The sequence below is a fragment of the Panicum virgatum genome, chromosome 3K (assembly GCF_016808335.1).
Source record: "Panicum virgatum strain AP13 chromosome 3K, P.virgatum_v5, whole genome shotgun sequence".
Lineage (NCBI taxonomy): Eukaryota > Viridiplantae > Streptophyta > Magnoliopsida > Poales > Poaceae > Panicum > Panicum virgatum.
This window is the reverse complement of record NC_053138.1, coordinates 59,770,130-59,797,345: the sequence shown is the minus strand read 5'-3', so window position 1 is coordinate 59,797,345 and position 27,216 is coordinate 59,770,130. Positions and strand designations below refer to the sequence as shown.

General features: G+C 46.5%; 1 pseudogene; it reads right to left on the bottom strand.

Annotated features, from left to right (window-relative positions):
- Positions 1-765: 765 nt before the first annotated feature.
- LOC120699980 lies at positions 766-27,216 on the bottom strand (annotated as a pseudogene).

Sequence of the window (27,216 nt, the reverse complement as noted above, 5' to 3'; positions counted from 1 at the left end):
GTGGAGAAAATTCCCTATATGCATGGCCCTACTAAACTTGTCTCTTCCGGCCCTTTTTTTTTTTTGCTCCAGAAGTTCCCGGCCTATACGACATCTTAACTATGTTTCTTCCCTTCGTTATTTGGCTCTTCCGTTAGTTTTGAGCACTAATGGTGTTAAAAGCCACGCAAAAGACCATTTTACCTCTATGTCTACTTGTATCACCAAATTGAAATTGGTATACATTTCTGAATATTTTGAAAAAAGAGAGAATTATCTGCACAAATAATGCGAAAATAGTCCACCGCAACTTGTTCAAATAATTCTCTTTTCCTAGACTAATAAAACAGGGTGGATGTGTCAAACCAAGCAGACCGGCCGGCACGGTCAAATAAATCGCACAGTTTTTATCGCGAGAAGATAGGATTGTTGACCAACGACCGAAATAACGTAAAGGGACTGGGGCATGGACTCATTTCGTCTTGGCACATCATGTTAGGTGCAAGTTTGACTTCTAGTCTTCCACATCAAGAAGCAGGTCAATCAAGAGGCATACCCGTCAAAAGCGATGGCGACTTGGTGCCGCTGACGTCGGCAGCACTTGCAACTGGCATGCAATGAGGCGGAGGTCCACATGGCCACGGCGGGTGGTCGTCATGGATGAGTCCGAGTCCTGCATGACATTGAGAGGAGAGCAGAGGTGAGACGAATGCTGCGATGTGGGGCTTTGGGGCTTCCTCCCTGGGTGGAGCGTAACATTTGTACAGGCTACAGAAGAGTTCTCCATAGGAGTAGCAACCGAAGGGCTATGTACAGCAGAGGGAGCACGGTCTGGGACTTACAAGTTCACAACGTCATCGGAATGTAACTAGAGAGGGATGGTAATTACGGATTTACTGCCCGTCCCAGTGTTTACACCAAACGTGCGCGGCGCGGTCAAAATTTCTGTACAACTCTACATGTTGCAGTGAGCGGCCACGTGCGCTACCACACACATCATTACATCAGTTCTTTGTGCGACGTGCGTTCCTATTCACCGTGGTAATAACTTAAACTGCAGGTGCAGAACGCGATGCCATGTGTACCCTGCCTGCCTATTCGTTGCCCTTGCTTTCGATGAAGCTTAGTAGAAACCCGCTCACGATCCTCCTTGCGATGGGGTTGGGTATGTGCCGGCACAGCCGGCCATCCACGTAGGCGACCATGCCTGAGGCCGCGAACCTCCCGACAGTCCACAGCCTGTTCGGCTTCGACAGGACTCCGCCGGACGATGGGTCGCCTTCGCCCTCTCCAGCGGTGGGTTTCTTTGCTCTCGTCATGACTCCCACGATGGCCTTGCTGGCCTCCCGGTGGAGCACGCGCACGGCGAAGCTCACAAACAGATGCTCGCACAGAGTCAGCACAGTCGGCGCGATCCTCCATTCCTGCAGGCAGTTGTGAGGTCAGTTACACTCAGCAGCAGGTGGCACCTTCCATAAGGTATCCCTTCGTGTGAAGATGAAACTTACATGTTCATTTCGCAGATGGCGCAGCGGATGGAGCGTAGAAGAGTCTCCTTTCAACAACGCCTTGCTCACAAGAAAGCTTTTGACACTGTCCACGATTTCGTTTATCAAGGCGCTGTTTGGTGGTAGATTCTTTAGGATAACCTGGAAGGTAAAGAGTCCAGCATTAGATTGCTCAGATAAACTGCAGTATTTCGATGTTCGGGGAAAACAAAACAAAATTTCTAGGTGAATAACATTTAGGAGGTTGCAAAAAGCAAATGGATAAAAGAAAGTTACCTGGTCATCGACCACCCTGACACGGAGGTATTCTTGCTTATACACGACATCCAACATAGCCTGTAGGTACCCTTCGATGTATAACTGAAGGATGGTACGGGAAATGTTAAAATTGGTAACATAATCCGAATCACAAAGATTTGAAATCAGCAAAAGAGGCAGAACCTCGTCGAGTCCGGGGCTATGATCGAGTCTGATCTTTCTGTCGGGACCTCCCTCCATTATAGTCTGTCCTAATACAGATGGCTCCATGGCCAACTTGAAAATGCCTTGGTGGAAACCAGTAACCTATGTACAAAAGAAGAAAATGCTTAATAATGTTATCGCTGTAAGGAGGAAGTCTGTTGGTCTACTTAGTCTAATTGCATGTGTCTTCCTTCCTTTAAGGGAATAAAAAAGCACAAGTGGCACGCATGAGTTCATGTAAAGAGAGTAAATACCATGCCATTCAAACCATTTGTTTCTGCTCCTCTCACGACACAATATGAAATTTCTGTGACAGCGGCGAAGAGAGCGTTCGAACTTGCAGTTTTAACCTACAGAAGACTCGACATTACATTAATCCCAAGACATTATTGATACAACCAGTAAGTTTTGGAAGCTCACAGTTTTCCCGAGATCACCAAGGTATCGCTTTGTTCCAGAAAAACCGCCTGACTTCATGTTTTTGCTTATAAATTTAAACATGCTTGCACAATCCAGAAATAATTAAAGCAAGACATAAGTTAAAATCTATAACAGACAATATAACAGTATATTTTAGATGCAAACCAATAACCCATTAGTAGAGCTCCAATCAAGTAATTTTCCAACAGTTAGTATCTATTTAGCTCAATATATTACGATGAATATGGAGTATTCCTACAAATATGAGAACATAGTTTTTTTATCTTTTACCTATGGTAAGCCCAGGGACGTTGAGCGATCCATCAGAAGGGTCGAAGAAAACATCAAGAACAGATGAAGCAGAGTCATCAAAAATTGAGGCAAATGATGGAGGAAGCAATGAGCTTCCCTTTGTTACGTAGATTGCCCTCAAGACATACCTACCAATTACTCAAAGAATATTCATTAATTTGGGTAATCAAGACTCAACAGATGATGGTGTAAGAAATGGAAAAGATTTACCATGAATAATGCTGAGCACATTTCAGAAGTAGCTCACGGAATGTAACTAAGGCATGATTTAGGAGAACCCCATTGAGCTCCACAGCTGAATTGCTAATCTCAGGCACCTGAAAATGAAATAAGGTATCAGATGAAACTTCGATAAAAAGTAATGAAAGAGTCCCTTTTATAGTTGACAAGGTGTACACTTGACAACAGATGAAAGATGCTTAAAAACGTACCTTTATAACACTATGCAGCAGTGCTCTCAGAGCCTCTTGAGCAGAACTATAAGTTGTGCGTCGGCTGCCAGGACGAAAGCTTGCTATAATCTTTAGACCATTGCATTCATAAGAAAAGCCAATCAGTGTTTCAAAATTAATACCACGTGATAATTACAGATGTGAAATAAAACGAGTAAAGCACCTTAATTGGATGTACTTCAAAATGTCTGAAATAAAACTGTGTACTAGGTGTTCCTGAAGGAGCAAGGGATGCTCTCCAAAATGGTACTAGCTTCATTAATGTATCCTCATCAATCTTCAAATCAATAGGCTGTGACATCGTACCTTTGTTAAGAGGATTTATGATTCTTGCAATATTCCACAAGTTAACAATGGATGAAATAACTAACAGGAGTCTTTAAAAACGGACTGTTGTGGATGTTAGGAAGGAGCACACCACTTAAGTTACCTGTAGAATAATCGAACAATACTGTATTTGTTTGACACTGTTGTTGGTTGAATTCAGTACAGAGACTATACGAAGAATATTTTCATCGAGAGCAGCATCCTGAAGCTTGTTCCTCCTAAGAATTGACCCAAAGGAAGCTCCATCTCATTTTTCATCCACATTCACTGACTGTAGTTATATATATATATATATATATATATATATATATATATATATAACCCCAAATGTAAACATACAAAAAGAAGGGTACAAAAATTGTAAACTCTATTCTGGTCAATAGTTAGTCTAGCTATATGCATTGTTTGCATTGAAAAATATAAAATTGCAGAGGACCACTACTTACATGAATTGCAATAGATACATGTTTGAAGCTTTCTGTGGCAATTGAATCAGCAGATACATGCTGAAGCCTTGCTGATAATATTGTAGATGGCAATTGGACATTTTCCCCAATCTTCAACGAGGTAAACATGAACAGACGATTAATCTGAGGCTGAGTTTGACTTGCAAATATGAATAGAATTGCTGACACAATTTATGAAAAGGTGGTTTCACACTTATGCCAGGAGGAAATCAAAAGGAAGTAAGGAACAAACCTGGCCCTTGTCAAGAAGATGAATACACACATAAGAAATTCTGAACTGTAGGCTAGATATTGGCCGTCGAATTTTCTCGATTTCGGGATTATCTGCATGTTCACATATTCGTAGAACTCTTGTTAAACCATCAGCATATACTTCATAACCAATTTTGAACACCCTCAGTCCAAACGATTCATCAAATCTTTGTTTTCTTGAACTGAGTCCATCACTGAACGAGAAATCCAGGTTGAGCCTGCTATTTTGCCGCATCTTCAAAAATGGCTTCCATGGACTGATTTTATCTATTTTAATTTCACGCAGTGCAGGTGTATCTGGAGAAAATCAATCATAATGTTACAAGCTATGAATAGAGAAGGCCCATAACAAATGCGAAAAGCACCAATGTGTAGGCCAGAAAAGACTTCACAGGACAAGGAAGACTAGGACCAGAAAGTCATGTGAATAATAAGGGCATCTCACCAACAATATCTTCCTAAATATTAGCACAATGCAACTTAGTTTGTTTCACACCATTGATGTGGTCAGTTCATTTCTATTCTTTACTAGTTCAAATAACCAAAACAAAATCACAGGTACTCTCCTGCGAGTTCGAGAAAAAAAATCGCAGGTAACTCTTTGTAGTAGTCAACAGTATTGGATTTCATTCAATTTATATTACACACAATGTGACATTAACGATTGCTAATACCTACTATCCATAAATATGTAAGGCTCACTTGTCCCTACAATCTGTTTACTATCAAGTATTAAGTGGTAAAGTGACTGCTGGCTTAGTACTTTGCTGAGAATTGGTGTTGCATATTGTTATGCCTAGTCATGCGGTTATTCTCTAAGGCAGGGTACTTTCTGCCTATTTGTATACACATGACTGTGTATCTTCCAAATTTGGGGGGTATTCAAGGGGCTGAGTTGTGCATTGTCACTCTTTTTGCATAGACGACAACAACAATAACATCAAATCTTTTGATCCCAAGCAAGTTAGGGTATGGTAGCCATGAAAACCCCACAAAAAACACAAGGAAAAAAGAGGATTAACAGTAAAAAAGTGCTTGCAGAGACATGAAATATTTTAATACCGAACATTAATGCAGTTTCTTTATTGGTTTTGTACTTAGTAAGTAGTAACCACCACCAACATAATACATGATGCAACAGATGTAGTAACTCTATAGAATTAGGAGTTAAGAACTTACCAACAATGCGCACAACCAATTTGCGAGGTAAACTTAAGTCATCCCAAGTGTACTGTTCTGACTCTTGAGGGCATAATACGTCTGATTCAACTGAATCCTAGAAAAAATTATATTTATATCAGTAATATCCGGGTAATGATTTGTTTTGTGATAGAATAAAATGATAGAACTATCAAAAGATTGGCACCTTCTGGAAATACATGATAGATGCTTCATTCAAGTAATTTTCTATTCGGTACGGTAGTGTAACCTTCGGTGGTTTAGTGAAGTGCAAGACAAAAGAAGTGGTTTCTTGAACAACATCAAACAGTTTCAGCTTCCCATCATTTATGGGGTCTCTTTTGATACCATCTGTGATCATGTCATCTGATCTTCTAAATTTCAAGAAAAAACGGCCAATTGATGAAACACAGATTGGTCCAGACCAACCGAATCCAGGTTCTTTTGGACAAAACTGGATGAAAATGTGAGAATCCTCAAACACATTTATGTGCTTCTTAACAAATAAATCAAAGTAGTTTATTTCTCACTTTTTCCCAGGTTTCCATGTCTGTAAGGTAGCCCGCTGTTTAGCTTCAACAGTCAATCCATCTATCTCATGCTACAGAAGTTGTAACCAAAACCATTAGCATCAGGCGAGGGTAGTTAATGAATGTATCAATACATGTTAGAGAAAAAGTGGCACACCTCAACAAAACATTGGCGAACGGCAATTGCATCACCAGACTCGTTTGAAACAACATATCTTGGAACAATTAGTACAACTTGTGATGGCACAGGCAAGTTATACATAACAGGTTGTAAAGACAATCCAAAAGCTGCCATACGATGAGGCACTATATTGTCTTGGATCTCTAGACAAAATTCAGTGAAGCCAGACAATGCTTCCAAATCAATAATAGCTTCTGATCCTTTCTCACTATGTAGGCTTATTCGTAATTTGCTTGACCTGACATATATAAGCCCTTGTCATGTTACATAGTTAAACATGTTTTGTGGACTCGGCGCCAGGAAAGAATACTGCTCTGTTTTTATGCTAACACGATACATTTTTTTCCCAGAATAATCATAGACAATGTGGGAATGTTTCTCAATAACCAAAAATGAATTAAATGGCTCACACCTTGAATACAAAATGCAAAAGTTTGAAAAAAAAACACATCTGTAAGTTGGAACACATTGAATAGACAATCCACAGATGCTGTTTATGAACTTTCTGGCAGGAACCCCCTAAACCAGCCATATGAATAATGATAGCACAGCAGGTGGCAAATTGGCAATATATCAAACATTATCTACGGCAATATATCAAACATTATCTACAGTACTGAAATAATTGTTTTCATGGTCAGGCAAGTCTACCGCCAGGCTAGGGCTAGAAGAACAAACCAGCTGAGGCTAGGAACAATCCACAACCATAATGGATTGACTATTTGCGAAAGTTTGTGAAAGCAAACTTTCGACATAAGACTGACTGAATGAAATTTTGTGCAAACTACCTAGCCGCTGTGTTGAATCAAGAATCATTTTTCAATGAACAGAAAACAAAGCTCAATGTGACTGCTTACTTTATAAACCAGGAGCTCATCGACATTGAGGGCAAAATACATCCATGTTGGAGAGGAAGATTGATATTGTTCATTCCTGATTCCGCCCTGCAACATTTCAGCATTTCATGAATAAACCATGTAAGCACGAATGCTTACCTAATAATCAGATTTACATACGCAGGCAGTGCTTTTTGATGGGCAGATGTGCATTGTAAGGGGTGGTCACTGGTATTATGTAATGTGTATCTTGTGAATAGAGCAACCTGCACAATCAATAGATTGACTATCAGGTAGATCATTTGATATCTTCAGACTTCTTAATTCCCGAAGGCATACAGCTTCATAAGATATCAATGGAAATTGAGAAGAAAACAACATAAAAATCATCATCCTACCTCCAGCAGGCCTTTCTCCTGACGTAATAATCTTAAAGAAGAATGAAACTTCCCAGGATAAAATTCTAGTAGCATGTCAAGAAACTGAGCTCTACTTGTTTGCTTTTGCATTCTCTTAACCCACTCACTACTACTAACTGTCATAGACTTTGAACCATATGAAATTAGTGTGACCGAGAAATTAAATAGGGAAGGATTCACATAGAAATAAGCACTTGAACCACTTGAAATCGTTCCCTGCTTGCCAATGCTGCCAAAGTTATCTTCTACAGCATTTCCTGTATTATAGAAACGAATAAGTAAAATATATCATCTTTTGTTTTGGCTTCCTTCAATAGGAACATCCACTTTTCCATAACTGAATATTCATGGATAAGAAATTACCCTGTTGGCAATCTGTCAGAACCACATGTATGTCTGTTTGCAAGAAATTATGTACTTGTACAGTTGGGTATACAAAAATTTCTCTCTGGACCTGTAAAGTTACTGGTGAACTTCATTCAGATAGACGAGTTCCATTTGTAGGCTGAACGGGCACATCTCTACCCAGGGTATGAATTAAAAAATGAAGATCTGTAACATGATGGCCATCGACAAAAACAGGGCAACTCAAAGAGCTGAAAGAAGACTTCATGGAATCAACATTGAGGGATTTTCTTAAGTTATAATTAAGTTTTTCTATAACCCCAGATAACCGGATAGCTTTTTCACCAGTTATGTCCTCTGACCAGTTCACTGAAGATGGCTGGCTAATATTTTCAGAATATGCTGAAATCTCTGGTCTAATTGACAACATAAAATTTCCTGAAATCGGTTGAACAGCTATCAGATAGGTGTGGTATTCAAAATTACTACCTTTGATCTGAATACTTGCCATTTTAGGCTCATGCACACTTGGATTGCAACAAAAAGAAGCATGAACTACACATAACACATGATATGTATATGGAATGATAAATATCTGAACTTAGTTTACAATTTGGACACAGACTGCATGACTTGTCAATATTTGAATATTAGAGCACTGTTAGCGTCCACTCAGGCCCAGCCCAATACTCGTCCATATGTTCAGACGTTTATGCGCACATGGCCCACTTACAAGGCAAGAGCTCACTTCCTCCCAAAAGCCCGGACTGATAGGAGAGGGATACTCTCCCTTATAAGGGGGTCATGGCCTCCTTCCATAGGCAAGGTGGCACTAAACCTGAGCAGCTAACTGGCGCCAACAGAGGGGTCCGTGACATCCCATCCCCCTGGGAAGCCCCCCAGGCGGGCATGGCAATGCCTAGCTCTGATACCAATTGTTAGCGTCCACTCAGGCCCAGCCCAACACTTGTCCATATGTTCAAACGTTTATGCGCACATGGACCACTTACAAGGCAAGAGCCCACTTCCTCCCAAAAGCCCGGACTGATAGGAGAGGGATACTCTCCCTTATAAGGGGGGAATGGCCTCCTTCCATAGGCAAGGTGACACTAAACCTGAGCAGCTAACTGGCGCCAACAGAGGGGTCCGTGACAAGCACTGCTTGCCTATTCAATTGATACAACAATAACACTCATATATACACACACATGGGTCACGACTCACGAAACATGTTTTTACAATATGAGAGGGAAATCCCAAATGCAAGTAAAATTTGCTTTTCTGTTAGGCTTCACAAGTATGCATATAATTATTGTGTGCAAGGTGAATAGTACCTAAAAATCTACCCATGAAGGCATTTAGTATGGGAACGCTTTCTTGCATAAGTTGCACACAGAGGATGTCCGTGGAATAAGTATGTTCGCAAAGAATGGTATGCAGGATTAACACTACACTAAATCACTAATGCTTAAATCAAAAACTTCCTAGTTACCACCACTGTCCCAAGGTAAGCTATGCTAACAAGAATAAAAAACACCACTGCACAGCCATCTTTAGAAGGGTGGATGGAAGATAGTGTCTGAATAGACACTAAACAGGGAAGATGAATATCCAAAGAAAACTAAGTAAAGTTTATGCATACTATGGCGGTATGGCCCTACGGAGGACCTTTCCTACCCCTTTTCTCCAACAATTTTACATCCCTCACCATTCAATGAATTAGGAGCTAAATCATCATGCAAAATGAGGACAAATTTCATGCCAAGATAAAGTATAGTTACTTGCCAAGAGCTAGAGACATCAATGCTCTTTTTGATCCACCAGATAAATCCATGGCATCAAATACTCCAGTAGATTCATCGACCATGTCTCCACTTCTAACTGTGACAAATGCTGCCTCTTCATTAGTTTTGTTTGGCCTCTGAAACCGAAGCTCAAGGGGGAAGTCACTCTTATTATAGACCCTTAACAAAGGCTGAACTGAAAGAGATAAGCCTTCCTGTATTTAGTTAACATTAACTATTAGAAACCACAATCAGAATATGATAGTCATATGTAAGGTAAACTACAAATCATTTGCTTTCGTACCTCAGAATTCTGGGACACCTTGACCACAACAAATGGTCCAGAAAAGCTTCTCAAGTCTACAGAGGTAATGGAAAAGTTGTTCAAAATTCAAACCAAAATATTTTTTAAAATCAAGCAACACATGTTCAGATCAAGAACACTTTCAAAACATTAATCACAAAACTGACACTGTTATTTCGATGGATGAATATTTGCTGAAAGAAATACCTTTGACAGGTGATATGCGGGTCCTCCATGCGAAAACGCCAGACTCGTGGAGAGAAATGCTGATTGGAATAGTTGAAAATAACCCTTCTTTAAATAAGCAAATAGAAACCATGTTTTGATCATGTGAAATATTATCATCAAATGTGAAGTGCCTGGAGGATGTATAAACATAGAGTGTCAACCATAACAGTAGTAGAATATAAAAGTGCAAGGGAAGGATGAATATCCAGAGAACTAAATTAGTCAGAAGCTATCCATTGTCCATTGATGACAATGTACAAAACATATCCCTTGCTAAGATGTTGAGAATGATCTAGGTAACCAACAAAATAAACGGACCTCAACAAAACTGAAATTGACTGTTGTCCAGGAACTATTGCATCCCCATTATCTTTAAAATTGCACACAAGTGCCAGCCTTGAGCCATTCTCTATCTGCAGAAACAATGGGTAGTATGTTCATATCTCAAGAAAGAGGCATTAGTGAAAAGACAAACAAATCAGAAGTATATATGCAATATGCAACACAGCATATATGTAACACGGTGTAGTATATGGCAAGATATGAGTCTCAAAGCTATCAATCATATCATTAGAATGGTAAACATAATACTGCAATTCATATTCATGTATCCAAAATGATCTCCTGCGTATTCAAGAAAAAAGTATCCAAAATGAAAACCAATTATTGCTAGAATTTTGAATAATATAAATAGAAGTTTTAATTTAAACCTTGCAGGAGTTAGGAAAGATAGCTGAACTTCTGACAGCATATGGACCCATCAAGTCTAACTTCCCAACCAAATATAGAAGGATGTCAACTGAAAGTTCATTAATAAGTATATCCACCTGCAAGAAGGAAGATGAGCCTTCTGTCAAAAGAAAGAATGAAGGTGAGATTAAACTATATTACAGCTAAACATTTATGTGTAGTTGAAATGGGCATATTTATAAAGTATTGCACCTGCTTCAAGTGAAAGAAGAAACGGATGGGCATCTTTCCATACTTAGTAACTGGATCTGGGGTAAAAAACCTAGATCGAAAGAACGTATAGGAGGCAATAGGAGAGATGAGTTCTTCCCTGTGTGTCACATAGCAACGATTTAATTTCAAGTCCCCTCACCAGTTTGCAAGAAACCAGCAAAATGCAATTAGACAGGAAACAGGAGTTACAGATTACTGACCACAGATTTCTTCGTGCATTGAAGTACTGCCCTGAGACTTTAAATGAACTTAGAATCCTGATTTTGGATGGGAATATTTGTGTAACAACACGGATATCACTTATGCTAGCTTGCACAAGTGGGAAAACATTATCAGTATCAAACACTTCATTAGTGATGGTAAAAACAATTTTGTCAACACTGACGATTACATGTTGAGAACTTGCATCACTCGCCAATCTATCCCTCGCAGAAAAAGGCACATCATCTTCCACTTCTAAATAAGTGTCACTATCCAAATTCATGTGGGGAACAATGAGTCTTGCAACATCAGAAAAAATAGACTCGTCAAAAACTTGCACTTTAAATGGATTTGCTGGTTTTTTCACAAACTCTAGCAAGCCATCAACAAATGCAATGCCATAATTGTTTTTCTTGTTGACAAGATGGTATGAACTTCTTGGTATAACCTTGTAAGATTTTGCATCATCACCATCGTCATCAAAATTATCAATTCGGAAAGGAAGTGTGCTCCAAATTGAACAAGGCTTCTCAACATAAAATGAAATTTCCACAAAATCTGATCCTTGGGAGAAACTAAGTGCCAGCTCTTTGCCTTCATTATTTGCACATAAAGATAAAAGAGAAATGCATTGAGCATTGGATCTCCATCTCTTATGGTGTTTCACCTGAAAAAAGAGGTGAAATAATCTTTTTATATCATCCCTTGTAGATGACTATGATTAATAGTGGGAAATTAATTCCAGTATATACATATCAAGCTATAACCTTAAATAGAGAAATTAATTCCAGTGTACAGGTATCAAGCTATAACCTCAAATAATGCGTGTTCACCAGCAAGGGAATAATGGTACGCGCCAACCACTTGGTATGTATTTCCAGTGTTTTTGACTGATACATACATCTGTTGATTAAGATCCCTTATAGCAACAATTGCTCCTGTTAAAGAAGTAATACATAGATTAGCACAGTGAATTTTAGATCCATAAGATGCATGCATCTGTCATTAAGCGGAATTACCATCAGGTATAGTATAATCCATATTATCTAGCGGTGTTTGGTGAGTGGTGCCACCAGACTGTATTTCCTTCTGGGTTGAGCCAGAACTCATTATCCCATGTAAAGGTGCAAGTAATGACGAGACCATCTGCGGATAGAAGGTTTACTCATTGGTCAATTCATAGAAGAAAATGTGCAGTAGACTTGGTCCAAACATAACTTGGATAGCCATGACCCAATGTTTTGTACTCATGTAATGTGATGGGTGCATTTCCATATTCTAACAAGATATTTCCAATTCATTCTCCAAAAGTGAGTGCATGCCACAGAAGAGGATGAAAATGGTACATATTGGCAAAAAGATGCATTCTTAAATAAGAACTTTTGGTATCATGATTAGAAGAGGGCAAACTATGCCTAGCTGAAAACAAGTGTGTTAGCATATGACACTGTCTAAGTACTTATGATGAAAATAGTAGTAATATGCTGGCACAAATGTGCCAAGCAAGCTCCAGTTCTGAACACTGAGATGAAAGAACAATTTAAACAATTTGGTCCAGAATCTACAAGATGGTGTTAAATGATGCTAGTTCTCCTCATTCTTCTTGTATTCTCTACTTATTATTTTTTTTTCAAAACTGCTAGTTCTCTTTATTTTTTTTAAAAAAAAATCCCCTCGCCTGCCACTGTTAGAAGCTCAATTCAAACTCTCATTGAGCTGAGAGGATGACAATGAACTTGGGGCAATTTTCTGGGTTTTTCTTCATTCACAAACTCAAAGCCATGCCATCCCAAGGGGGGGGGCTGGGAATACATTTATACAAGCGGCTTCAGGGCAGCCAAGCTAGATGCTAAGGACACTAGTCCAAGATGCTAACTGCTAGTCCTAACTGCTGTCCTAGATGCTGTCCTAGATGCCAACTGAAAGGTAGTCAAGATGCTGTCCTTGCTGTCCTCTAGGGGCAGCAAAGCACAACGTGCTGCAGCAAGAGCATCTCTTGTGCAGCCCCACAAAGACCAAGTACACAGACTTATCCATCATTCTCCCCCTAAGTCTTGTGCGTCGTCTTGTGGGAAGATTGAACCATCCCGGTCCTGGAGCAGAGCTCAAGGAACTTGATCCTCCCAAGGGGCTTGGTGAGCAGGTCCGCAAGCTGATCCTTGGTGTTGATGTAGCTCGCCTTGATGCTTCCTTCCTCCAAGCAGCCTCGGATGAAGTGATACCTCACCCGGATGTGCTTGCTCCGTTCGTGGAAAACGGGGTTCTTCACCAAGGCCAGAGCGGACTTGCTGTCCACCCTGAGCTCCACTGCTCCAGTGTCTCTGCTGAGTAGATCACCAAGAAGTCGAGCGAGCCAGAGCGCCTGAGTCAACGCAGTGGAGGCCGCTATGTACTCGGCCTCGCAGCTGGACAAGGCCACCACCTGCTGCTTGACCGACTGCCAGCTAACGAGGCACTTGCCGAGGAAGAAGAGGATCCCGCTCGTGCTCTTGCTGGTGTCGATGTCGCCGGCGTGGTCGCTGTCGCTGTACCCGACGAAGTGTGCCGCTCCAGGGCACCTCGGGTAGTGGAGACCGTGGTCGAGAGTCCCCGCAACATAGCGGATGATCCTCTTCACGGCCTGCTGGTGCTCCGTCGTCGGTCGCTGCATGAACCGACTAACGTAGCCGACGGAGAACGCCAAGTCCGGCCGTGTGTGGGCGAGGTAGCGGAAACTCCCCACAAGGCGCCGGTACTGAGTAGCGTCCACCTCCTCTGCCGTGCTGTCACAGCTCAGCTTCAGCCTCTCCTCCATCGGAGTGAGAGCTGGGTTGCAATCGGTGAGCCCAGCGAGCTCGACGATGCGCTTGGCGTAGGCGGTCTGTCGAAGTGTGATCCCGGAGTCGTCCTGGTGCACCTCGATCCCCAAGTAGAAGGAGAGAGGCCCCAGGTCGCTCATCTGGAAGGTGGCCTTCATCTCCTCCTTGAACGCCGCCACCTCCGCATCCTTGGTGCCGGTGATCACCAAGTCGTCGACGTAGACACCCACCAGCAGGGCATTGCCTCCTTTGCCCCGCCGGTAGATGGCCGCCTCGTGCGGGTTTTGCTCGAAGCCCATCCCCTTGAGCGTGGAGTCCAGCTTGGCGTTCCACGCCCTCGGGGCCTGCCGCAAGCCATAGAGGGCCTTGCGCAGACGTAGCACCTTACCCTCCTTGCCGGGGATCGCAAACCCCGGCGGCTGGTGCACGTAGACTTCCTCCTTCAAGTCGCCGTTGAGAAACGCCGACTTGACGTCCATGTGATGGACACGCCAGCCCTCCTGGGCAGCTAGCGCAAGGAGGAGTCGCACGGACTCCATCCGTGCCACGGGAGCGAAGGCATCGTCGAAGTCGACTCCCTCCTGCTGCACGAAACCTCGTGCCACCAGGCGAGCCTTGTGCTTGACGACGGTGCCGGCCTCATCCCTCTTCAGCTTGAACACCCACTTAAGGGTGATCGCGCGGTGACCGCGAGGGAGGTCAGCAAGCTCCCAAGTGCGGTTCTTCTCAACCGCGTCCATCTCCGACTACATCGCGGCACGCCATGCCGCGTGTCCCTCGGCCTCTGCGAAAGACCGAGGCTCGCTGTCGTCGCACGCGAGGTGCAACTGTGCCTCCAGGTCGTGAGGCACCAGTCCCGGCACCGGCTGATCACCGAGAAGGTCCTCCATCGTACGGTACCGCAACGGCTCGCCGTCATGATACGCGTCGACGCGCTCCTCGTCGTGAGAGAGCAGAGTAGCGAACTCCACCGGACTGTGCTCAGCACGAGCAGGTGTCGAAGTAGACGGGCCTGGAGGAGTGGTGAAAGGCCCTTGTTTGGTTTTGGTAATTGAGTGACAACTTAGGTGGACTAATAAGTGTTTATGTTGAGATACACAGGAGATTAGTCCACACAAAGACACTAGTATGAGCAACGTGTGCCATGGAGGAGAAATGGCTAAAGGTTGATGCTATCCTCATATAGTGTGATCGAGGAGCTCATTGCATATGAGACATGACATGGAGTTATGTGACCAAAGTGGAGAAGATCAAGACAAGGCTTGGCTTGATGGACCGGTTGCAATGGAGAAGGACAAGTCAAGGCTTTGAAGCGAGGGACCGCGAGGCGGTGAAGCTTGGGCAAGACTTGGCGCCGATGGACCAAGGCAACGGTGAAGAGCGAGCAAGGTCAAGATCGATGGACCAAAGAGGTCATGTAATGATATGGAGTGGATCATATTATTCAAGGAAGATCAAGCCAAGTGTTGACTCATGAAGATGATCAAAAGGCTTGATGGAGTTTGGTGCTTGTGGCATCAACATTTGGAAAGATGAAATGAAATGCGCAAGGCAAAGGTATGACTTGTAGGGCATTTCATTTCACCGGTCAAAGGTTGTGTAGAGAAGTGCATGACCGGATTTATGATAGATGGCCGTACTATCAAGAGGGGCAAACTTGTTTGCATATCGGTCATCTAGTGCCACTTGAGCGATCTAACATTGCGATGTTGCTAGGATCGAGTGGCGTGGTGAGATCAAGTGAAAATCCTTTGAAAATGATTGTGAAATGCTAACACACATGCACATGGTGTTGTTCACGTGGTGGTGGTGGCACATTTGCAAAGGAGAAAGAGTTGGAGTTGATGTTGATCAACTTGAGGGAAAAAGAATTGACGGGCGGACGGTCCGGCCCTGTTGTGCGGACGGTCCGCTAGCTTAATTCTTTTTGTCCAGAGAGGTTGCAGCTCTGTTTGGGCTTGAAGGCCGTACTGCGGACGGTCCGCTCCTGGGGCGCGGACAGTCCGAAGGTGTTTTAGAAAAATCGTCCAGAGAGGTTGTTTCTCTGGCTTGGGGCTGAAAGGTTGGACTGCGGACGGTCCGGCCCATGGACGCGGACGGTCCGCAGGTCACTTAACTTTTTGACCAGAGACGTGTTGGGTCCCTAGTGGGATTTAAGAGTGAAGGGCGGACGGTCCGCCATTGGGGAGCGGACGGTCCGCCGGTCAGTTGAGAAAATGACCAGAGACGTTTTTGCTTCTGGTGGGTTGCACGTTGTGAGGGGCGGACGGTCCGCTCAAGGGGTGCGGACGGTCCGCCCCTCAAACTTTAAGTTTGTCCAGAGACGCTGTCTCTCTGAGTGCTCGGAGTATCTGAACGGCGGACGGTCCGCAAATATGGCGCGGACAGTCCGCGAAGGGCTCTAACGGTCGACTCTGACACATTATCTTTACAGATCTAGCCGTTGGGTTTGAATGGCGGACAGTCCGGTTTTTGTAAGGCGGACAGTCCGCGAGTGCTCTGTTTCGACGGGGTTGTGAGGTAACGGCTAGTTTGGGGCCTCCCTCTATAAATAGAGGGTGTGGCCGGCCATTTGAGGTGGCTGAGCACCTTGGGGACTTGGTGTCCATGTGTGAGAGTGCTTGAGAGCCCTCTACTCACTCTAACTTGATAGTAATCATCCGATCGAGTGAGAGAGCGATTCTAGTGCGATTGCTTTGAGAGTTTGCATCGAGTGGCACTAGGTGATCGTGTTGCAAGCCGGTGTGCTTGTTACTCTTGGAGTTTGCCACCTCCTAGACGGCTTGGTGGCAAGAGACTCCGTTGAAGCCCGCAAGAAGATTGTGCGGTGCTCCGGAGAAGAGATTGTGAGGGGTATTGTGCTCACCCCGCGGGAGCCGCGAAAAGCAACTCTAGTTGAGCGAGACGTGAATAGCAACAAGTGGTCCGGACGGATCATGTGCTAGAGCTCGGTGTGAGCACTCCACGTGGGAGAGTGTGACTTGAGAGTCACCACTAGCAAGAGGATCGGTGGCAACCTTGGAGCTTGTCTCAACGGGGATTAGCTTGGTGGCAACCAAGTGAACCTCGGGATAAAAATCACCGTGTCAATTTTGTCTACTCTTCTCGGTGGTTTGCATTCTCCTAATCACAAGCCTTGCATTTACATTCATCTATATCTTGTGCTTGTGTAGTTGCTCTCTAGTGTAAATAGTTAGCTTGTGTAGCTTAATTAGTTACTCTTGCTTAGATTGTGTAGCTAAGTAAGTTGAGCTCTTGGATTTGGATTGAGTATCCTTGTCCTTGAGCATCTAGTGAGATTAGGTTTGGCTTTGTGCTTTTGCTCATTAGAGTTATGTAGGAGCTCCTCCGGTTTGTGAAGTACTAGTGCTTAGACTTGTGTGGCTTGGCATTAGATTTATTAGGAGAGCTCTTGCTAGCTTGGCACTCTATTTGCTTTGTGTAGGATCTTTTTGGAGGTGCCTTAGAGTCATAGTTAGAGGGGTGAAGTCTTAGCTAAGCGAATAGTTTTAATTCTGCATAAGTTTCGATTAGCCGGCGCAATTAGTTTAGAAAGGACTATTCACCCCCCCTCTAGTCCGCCATCTCGACCCTACAAGTGGCTATCGGTACTGGAGTGCGCGGCGTCGCCGGCTGTGGTGGTGCAGCCGAGGAACTCGGCGCAGCCGGAGTCGTAGCTGAAGGGCATGGTGCCACCGGTGTGGCGGGCGCCGGAGTCGGTGGAGGCTCGGGGACCGGGGTAGGCACGCTCGGCGAAGAAGAGCTGCCTACTCCCCCAGCTCCCTCGAAGTGGACGTACTCGACGGTGAAGTCGTCGTACGTCGGAGCCGAGCCGTCGTCCACCGCCTTGTCCCACGCCCATCCTCGCCCTTCGTCGAACACAACGTCGCGCGCCGTGCGCACACGCTGTGTCTCCGGGTCGAGAATGCAGTAGGCCTTCGAACCCTCCGCGTAGCCGATGAACACTCCCAGAGTGCTCCTGTCGTCGAGCTTGTCGATGTGGCCAAGCTCCTTGACGAACGCGAGGCAGCCGAAGACCCGCAGGTGGGAGACCGCTGGCTTACGCCCATGCCAAGCCTCATTCGGCGTCATGCCGTCGAGTGCCTTGGTGGGAGAGCGGTTGAGGATGTAGACGGCCGTCACCACCGCCTCTCCCCAGAAGACGGCCGGCATGCCCCTCTGCTTGAGGGCCCGGGCCATCCCCACCACCGTCTGGTTGTGCCGCTCGACGACGCCATTCTGCTGCGGGCTGTACGGCGCAGAGTAGTGGAGCTGGATGCCCTCATCCGCGCAGTACGCCGTGAACTCGGCCGCCGTGAACTCGCCGCCGTTGTCGGTGCGCAGCACGCGCAACTTGCGGCCGCTCTCCGCCTCCGCAGCAGCCTGAGCACGCCTGATGGCGTCCGCAGCCTCTCCCTTGCTGCCGAGGATCATCACCCACATGAAGCGGGAGAGGTCGTCGACGAGCAGCAGGAAGTAGCGCCGTCCTCCTAGTGTGACCGGTGTCACCGGGCCACACAAGTCCCCGTGTACGAGCTCGAGCCGCTCCTTGGCTCGGAAGCTCGCCTGCTGGGGGAAGGAGTGCTGCCTCTGCTTCGTCAGCACGCAGACGTCGCAGAGCTGCTCCACGTGGTCGAGGCACGGGAGGCCTCGCACCATCTCCTTGGCGCCGAGCCGCTTCAGGGCCTCAAAGTGGAGGTGCCCAAAGCGCTCGTGCCACTGCCATGCCTCGTCGTCCCTGCGAGCTGCAAGACAAAGAGGCTGGGCCACCCCGACATGGAGGATGTAGAGGCGGTTCTTCCCTCGAACCACCCTAGCGAGAAGCTGGCGACGGTGGTCCCAGATGCGGAGGACCCCGCTGTCGATCACCACGCGGGAGCCGCTCTCATCGAGCTGCCCAAGGCTGATGATGGAGTTCCGCAGCGCCGGGATGTAGTAGACTCCGGTGAGCATCCGGTGCTCTCCGGACTTGGCGGTGAAGATCACGGAGCCCACGCCCTTGATCTCCACGACGGAGGAGTCCCCGAACCTGACGGAGCCACCTACGTCGACGTCCAGGTCGGAGAAGAACTCCTGCCGCCCGGTCATGTGGTGCGTGGCGCCGGAGTCGAGGTACCAGCCATCGACCCTGTCGTCGTCGGAGCCGTTGCCGAGGAGAACTCGGGCACGCGGCTCGTCGAGGTGGAGTAGAGCGGTGACAGGCGGTGCCGCCGGATGCGGCTCCATGTCCCCGTGGAGTAGGAACAGAGCCGGCTCGTCATCCGGCTGGACCTCCGCGACGTGGGCTTGGCCCCCACGCCTCCGCTGCGGGCAGTCCCTGGCCCAGTGGCCGGGCCTGCCACAGTTGTGGCAGGCGTCGTCTCGTGCCGCCTTGGGCCTGTCAGCGGCGCCGCCCTGAGCATCTCCGCGGGCGCCACCCTCGGCGCGCCCTCGTGCCCCGGCTTGGGCACCTCCGCGCCCCTTTCGCGGCTTGCCGCGCTTGCGGCCACCAGTCGAGGAAGAGGGCTCCCCCCTCCTCCTGTCACCGCGCCGAGCCTCCCACTGCTCCTGAGTGAGGTGGAGCTTCCCACCGATGGAGATGCCTCCCGAGGGAGGCTGTGGCTCGTCGCTGTCGACGACCTTGAGGCGACCTATCGCCTCCTCGATCGTCATGGTGGAGAGGTCCAGCAGAGACTCAATCGAGCGAGCGGTCTACCTGTACCTCTCGGGGACGCAGCGGAAGAGCTTCTCGACGGCTCTCTCCTCGTCGTAGGTGTCGTCGCCGAACTGCACCACCTTCTGCAGCAGAGTGTTGAGACGGAGGGCGAAGTCATCAACATCCTCACCTGGCTTGAAGGCCAGGTTCTCCCACTCCTTGCGAAGTGCCTGGAGAGTGGTCTTGCGGGCGCGGTCGCTGCCGATACGTGCCGCAGCGATGGAGTCCCAGGCCTCCTTGGCAGTTCGTTTCTTGGAAAGCATGAACTGCATCTCGGGCGGGGCTGCTGCGATGAGAGCATCCAGCGCCCGTCGATCCTCATCGTAGTCGACGTCGCCGTACCGGACTGCCTCCCACATATGCCGCACCTGGAGCTTCACCTCCATGATCGCGGCCCACTCGACGTAGTTGGTCTTGGTGAGGGTGGGCCACCCACCGCCGGGACCGACGTCCCTGACCACCGCCTGGAGGCTGTGGTAGCCGGGGGCACCGCCGCGCGCACCCCAGCCAGGAGCGCCGCCACCGCCGCCGGGCGCTCGGGCCCCTGGACCGCCGCCGGGAGCGCCGCCCTCCAGGCCGCCGCCGGGCGCGCGGGCCCCTGGACAGCCGCCGGGCGCGCCACCCTCCAGGCCGCCGCGGGGCGCGCGGGCCCCTGGACCGCCGCCGGGCGTGTCGGCCTCCGGGCCGCCGCCGTGGGGGTGGGCTGCTGCCCACCGCGCGGTCCGCTGCCGCGACCTCTCCCTTGCCAACTCCTCAAGGTCCCTGTCGGCGGTGGTGTCGCCGGTGATGGAGCCGCTGAGGCTGCCGCGCAAGGTCTCAACCTCGACCCCCACCGCACGCGCTGCATCCTCCGCCTCCTCTGCTTCCACCTCCGCCCTGGCCGCTGCCAGCTCCGCTGCAGCCAGCCTGGCCGCCCCCGCCGCTACTGCAGCGGCTTGAGCCGTCGCTCGCCTGCGCTCCTCTGCCGCGGCGAGCTCGGCGTCTCGCTGGCGCCGTGCGCTCGAGGCGACCGAGCGCTGAGACGGTGCGTCGGACATGGCGCGCCTCCAAGGGGCTGTTGCGTGGAGAGGGGGAAGGGAACGGGGAAGAAGAGGCAGCCGGAGCTGGTGCTGCTGTTGCAGCGGCTGGTGCTGCTGCTGCTGCTGGTGCAGCTGCTGCTGCTGCTGCTGCTGCGCTAGCTGCTGGTGGTGGTGGCTGGGCTGCTACAGCGGCTTGGGAAGGGGAGGAGCAAGAGATATCCAACCTACAGGAAAGTACGGCTCGGATACCAGATGTTAGAAGCTCAATTCTAACTCTCATTGAGCTGAGAGGATGACAATGAACTTGGGGCAATTTTCTGGGTTTTTCTTCATTCACAAACTCAAAGCCATGCCATCCCAAGGGGGGGCTGGGGATACATTTATACAAGGGGCTGCAGGGCAGCCAAGCTAGATGCTAAGGACACTAGTCCAAGATGCTAACTGCTAGTCCTAACTGCTGTCCTAGATGCTGTCCTAGATGCCAACTGAAAGGTAGTCAAGATGCTATCCTTGCTGTCCTCTAGGGGCAGCAAAGCACAACGTGCTGCAGCAAGAGCATCTCCTCTTGTGCAGCCCCACAAAGACCAAGTACACAGACTTATCCATCAGCCACCACGCCAAAGCATAAAGGAAGGTCCCGGACTCCCGGTCCGCACTCATTTGGGTAACGGCGCCCCTATGTAAGGGTGGGGCAAGGATTCGGGGGGTTTCTCAGCCTGCATGAGAGGTCTTCTCTTATTCAATGCTCAGGGGTTTCTTCCCCTCGCAGGTCGAGTTTTTTAGTCACCCATAAATTACAGGCAAAGGATAATAGGCCCAGGAGCGAGAAAGATTGAGGGAGAGGGATCACCTCAATGTTTGAGAGTGACATTGCCACCTCCAAACCAGAAACAGGTCCACTTCCAGACCAATCACCACTCAAGTGTACCAAACTGGAGTCGCCATCAAAGTTTTTTCTCTCGATCTTGATAAAAGTAGAGAAATGTTTCAGGACTTGATTTTCATGTGATGAAAAATCTAGTGATGTGTTGCCTGTTGAACTTCCCAGTGCAGAAGTTGAGCTTGAAGGAGCATCATGATCATAAATATCCATGTCGTCTGCTTGTACAAATGGGAGATATTCTTGAATTTCAGATTGAGGTGAAAGATCAGCAGCCTTGCTGGATCGGAAACGAGGTGCTGGTACATCTCTTAATTGTTCATTGGCATTCTTGTGAATACTACTAATAGTGGAGATCGAAAGACGCTTCACTTCAAACAAAAACTTCATGCCAAGATATATTTGTTGAAGACTTGCATCAACTTCAAAAGTTAATCCCTGATATGTACCTAAATGCAGGAAAAGAATAACAATTATCTGTTTGTCGGCAAAATTGAACCGAGGATAAGCAGGATGAGCCTGTTACCTGATTTATCCGCAATAACAAGAGTTAGTGACAAACGAGATAATTCGATATCAAGGCATTGGATGGCATTCAACTGGGATTCCCCAATTTGTACATTAGCACCTAAAGGCACAGCTGCAGCCTCCCTCTCACTATCTCTGCTGGTAGCAATATAGTTCCCTCCTGCAGAGATTGGAGTTACCGAATCTTTGACTAAGTTTGACGTTGCCCGCAGTGGAAGATTCACAAGCAGCCAAAAGTAAACTTTGCAACACAAAACAAGCTTAGCTAACGAAATTGTTTCCAGAAAGATCAAGCCACCCTGTCAATTGCAGTTATAAAGAATATGACTTAAAAGCGGGACAATAAAAATGGGGTGCCAATTAGGAAAACTAAGAAACAAACTAAATGCTTTACATCTGGAAAGCTCATGGCCATTAAAGGCATGCAAAGATAATGTCAATATAGCTAATAAGAAATCATATTTGTCTAACAGAATTGGCAGAAAAGGATTCAAGAAGAGTGACGCACCTGGATTTTGCATTTGACAACCTGAAGATCATCATGAATCAACAAAGAGATTTTATATTTGCTACGTTGACTTAACTCAGATAGGTAACTGTGTGTGCTGTAGTCTCCAACATAAACCTCTGTAAATTCAATTTTAATTGAATACCAAACTCCTAAAGAAGAAATGCAACAGCTTCTTGATTCATCTTGCAGTTTCTCATCAATCAAGTTGACATTCATGGGGCCAACACTAATATTGAATATGCAATCTGATACAATGAGCTGGTTCTCGCTATGTAGTGAGCCACTAGATATGTCTCTGTGCTGATGTATATCATTATAAATACCCATTTGACCTTGATTCTCTAACACCACACAATGAATTCCAGACAGACTAAAGAGGAAGTCTGTGCATTGTCCATTGAGCAAAAGTTTCACAGAAGAACTTCTGATGCAGAACCCAACACCTAGAGCTAATACATCAAGTAACTCCTGTGTTGCTATGCCCTCAAATACAGATGAGCTGATGATGAAGTTTACAAAACTGTTGATAAACAAAGCAGGATTTGTGAGAAGTACATCACATGAAGCACTAAACATGATGTATGCTGACTCCAAATCAAGTTGCATTTCAACACTGAGTTCTACACGAGGATCCACTTTGTCTTCTTGGGCAATATGTTCAACAAGCTCCATTATACTCCCATTAATATCCTTTTTATAAAAAGATGCTAGTCTTCCGATAAAATCCTCAGAATACTTGATGTTGCCTAGGTCAGACTTCAATATTTCCAGGTGAATGCTTTCAATAAGCTGCAAAGTGTTGATAAATGCCACAAGTACATGTAATGTAAAGTTAGTTAAAGCAGATATTTTAAGGAGTAGAATACTTGATTAAAAATAATAAAATATATGCTATGGATGGTTTAGGAAGAGATTTCATCTACGGTAAGCGAATCTAAATCATGCATTATCCAGCTCTTCTATGACTGTGTCTCAAAACCCTCACAAAGTATAGATATAGATAAGTATAAATAAACATATGACTTAGTAATGTTCAAGAAAACTGATAAATCCAATGTGCATACCTGGCAAACAATGAGGAGTTCATCCATGCAGACGAAACCTATGCATCCAGCGATTCTTGCACCTAAGTTAGTTGAGATAACATCTCTCACTCCAAAGAAGGAATAGAAATACTTCCTGAAAGGTGAAATAAAAGAGTTGCTACTTACAAAAATTATAACAAAATGTACTCAAATCATGCAAACTGAGGCCACAACAGGTAGAATGAACAATTTTAATCTAAAAGTACAAGTTGTCTCGCTCATCACTGCTTCTTGTATTATATGCTACTAGCCTACTATTCACACCTCTCATAGATAACCTTTCAAACTCAATACTCATACCAAATATCAGACTAAGGTAACAACTGAACCAAAATCTTTTTAGAGTCACACATCCACCAAAAAGAGTCACACGCCCATGAAAATGAAGAGTGTTCGACAATTCTACCTGCTTGTTGAAATCTGTAAATTGGCCGACATCGGTCCAAAAATGTGAGACTGCTGATTGGCCTCAGGATTATGATTATCTATCAGAAGAGTTAAGCCAGCAAAGACGAACCAACCATCCAGCACAATAGACCCTGGATAAACATTCCTTGCGCTACTTTCTGTTTGTAGTTGCTGATGTTCTTTGGCCTCCTTCACACTAATAGATGTGCTCCGTGATTCTTTGGCATGTGAATTAGCACTTGGAAGAGTAGGAGAAGATAGAGATGGTGGCCAGAGAGCACATTCCACATATGCTAGACTGAAAACTATACAGGACTTGCTATTCATCTGTGAAAGAAAGGGATTGTATACATCTTTGCTATTTTGCAGCACATTATATTTATCAAAGAATAACCTTACACTTGGACCAGCAGTCAATGCTACAATTTGAAGAGTATTTGCTGGAATCACATCCAACATTGCAACCTTCATTCTGTGATCAAATTATCTCAATTTGTCAACAAATCCACTGGTAGGCACTTCATAGGTGCCAGCACTGTTTGAAAGGTCAGCTGATCTTCCAGTTAGCTCTTTCGGCTGTTTATGGTGCATGAACTGTCTGTACAGCAGATAAGTTGATGAAGCACATAAATAATCCAAATCAAGGTTTAGTCTCCCAACTGTGAATCTACATTGCTGAGAACCACTTATATATTTGTAAGGATCAATGAGAAAATATTTGAATTCAAAAATAATAGAAGGCTTTTCATGATGGATCACACCCGATTCATTGTATAGATTGCTAACTGTCATCCAATTTGACCATAACTCATCCATAGTACTCTTTATAAGGTCAGTGGACAAATCATTGCTGCAGTAAAAAGATCCGTCGGGTTGTTGTCGGGAGAAGAGGTCCCTACTAGCTGAGTCGCTCCAGAGGATTATCCTAGAGTCGGTGTCCTCAGTGAACTCTGCTGTTCCAAAAGATGAACTCCTCCTGGGACTGTTGCTAATATCTGCTTGTAGCAACTTTGGGACACCGGAAAGGCATGTCTTCAGTTCCCCAACAACAAAAAACAATGATTTTCTGGTGCAACCAGCTGAGTAAAGTAAGCATGATGACCTCACTACAACATTTGCCGGTAAATCAATCTGATAAGTTTTGTTTCTCTTGTCTGATCTTTTGGTATCAGTGGAGCAATCAGCAACAGGTAACAAGGTTAAAGAGAGTTCACCAAGGTGTGCACTGAGCTGAAGCTCCGTGTCTACATCATGAGTAGAGACAGGAAAAATATATGAATATGATGCTTTGTTTCCAGGGCCCACAGTTGCCCACACTGACCTCCATATGAACACAAGAAACCTCCATAAATATAAAAAGGGTGTGAGGATCTTCAGCAAGGAAGAAACAATAAGTGCTTCTGATGACTCTTGCTTGCTTGGTTGCTGTGACACAATTAGTTTTGAACGTGCAGCACACCGTGCTCTAGCAATAGCTTCTATAGGGATTTTCTCCTCCAAATCAGTAACAGTTTCCCACTGATCCCTAACAGTACTCCAGAGTTTCCTGCTCCTTGATCCCCTACCACAGTTCCTTGTTATAAGCTTGTCAGAGGGATACCCTACCAATGCCAACAACAGTACATAAGCATGAACATAGTGCCGCCAGAAAGCAGCACAGCTTACAGCCTTGCTTAAGAAAACCGTCGACAGACTACTGAGCTGTCAAGCTTTTGTGCAGCGATTTTCCAAAGCTCTCTGCCATTCCTAACACCAAACTCTTCCTTCTGTCTTGTGATATCCAAAATCACCATCAATGAAGGAGCAAATTTTGGTGAGATTTCCCAGCATGCTTTGCGAACATGAATGCCAAAACCAGCAAGTTGCAGATTATCCAATTTAACCAAAGCAGATATGCCAGTGAAAGATGCAGAACAATCTACCCAATCATTCTCCTTCATCAGAAACTCAAACTCAGAACATCTAACAAGCAGGCTATTCTTCTTTCTGGATGACATAAAAGAGCCAACTAGTCCTCTTAACAGCGAGCTGTGGAAAACAAGCTCAGGGCCAAACTGCAAGTCAGTCGTCCTCAATACAAAAACATGGAAGTCGTCAAGGTATCGAACTTGTATCGTGACATCATCAAACCGCACCTGACCACAGTCCAGAAGCACACTGGCAAACACTGAAGCAAACTTATCCTCCAGGGAGTTAACCACACCTTCAATCATCTCATGCAACATCTCACCCTGGCAAGTGGCACGGCAGGCAGCTTTTGATCAGCATTTTAAGTAATATAAGCTCGTCACTATAACACAACTAGAGAATTCTAGCTCACTGGCAAGCACTTTTGGGTAACGAACATGAATGGAAAGTGTTGGAACTGCCCTACCTGAGGATCCAACGACGCGAGCACTCTCTTCTTCTCCTTGGAAACCCATTCCTTGTAGTCCGGCCGCTGCTTCTTCGGCGCAGGCTCCCTTCAAAACCGACAGGGATAATCTGTCACCCACTTATCTAAGCCATCTAGTCCACAATAACTCGATAAGAAACCCTCCATGAGACCACAATCCCACAATTGTTCAGCACAATGCCCACGATTGTTCAGCACAATGCCATAATTGTTAAGCACAATAGTGGCGCAACTACTGTGCCTGCCATCAGTATTTCGACGAGCGTCGTGTTGCAGGAGGAGTTTGCCGGGCGGCACCTACCTGAGCGTGAGGGCGACGTCGACGCCGCGCACGACGGCGTCGACCGCGGGGGCGGCCCAGGGCGAGGCGGCGAGCTCGACCTCGGCGGCGGCCGCGCGGTCGATCGTGGCGGGCCATGACGCGGGCTCCCCCGCGGCGGCGGCGGCGGCGTCGAGCTCGACCCCGCGCGCGACGGCGCGGGAGCGGGCGAGGAGGCCCGGATCCACCCGCAGCTCCGCCGGGTCCGACGCCAGCCACGGCCGCAGCGCGGCCAGCAGCCGCGCGCGCAGGGCCTCCGCGAGGACCATCAGAGCGAGGGCCAGGCCACGCTAGGGCTCCATGGGTTTTGGGTGGCGCGAGCGGGGAGGGGGAGGTGGGAGCAGCAGCCCGGATTGGCTGCAGCGGTTGGGGTTGAGGGGTTGGGGCGGCGCGGGACAGCCGGAGAGCGGAGAGAGGTGGACACGGGAA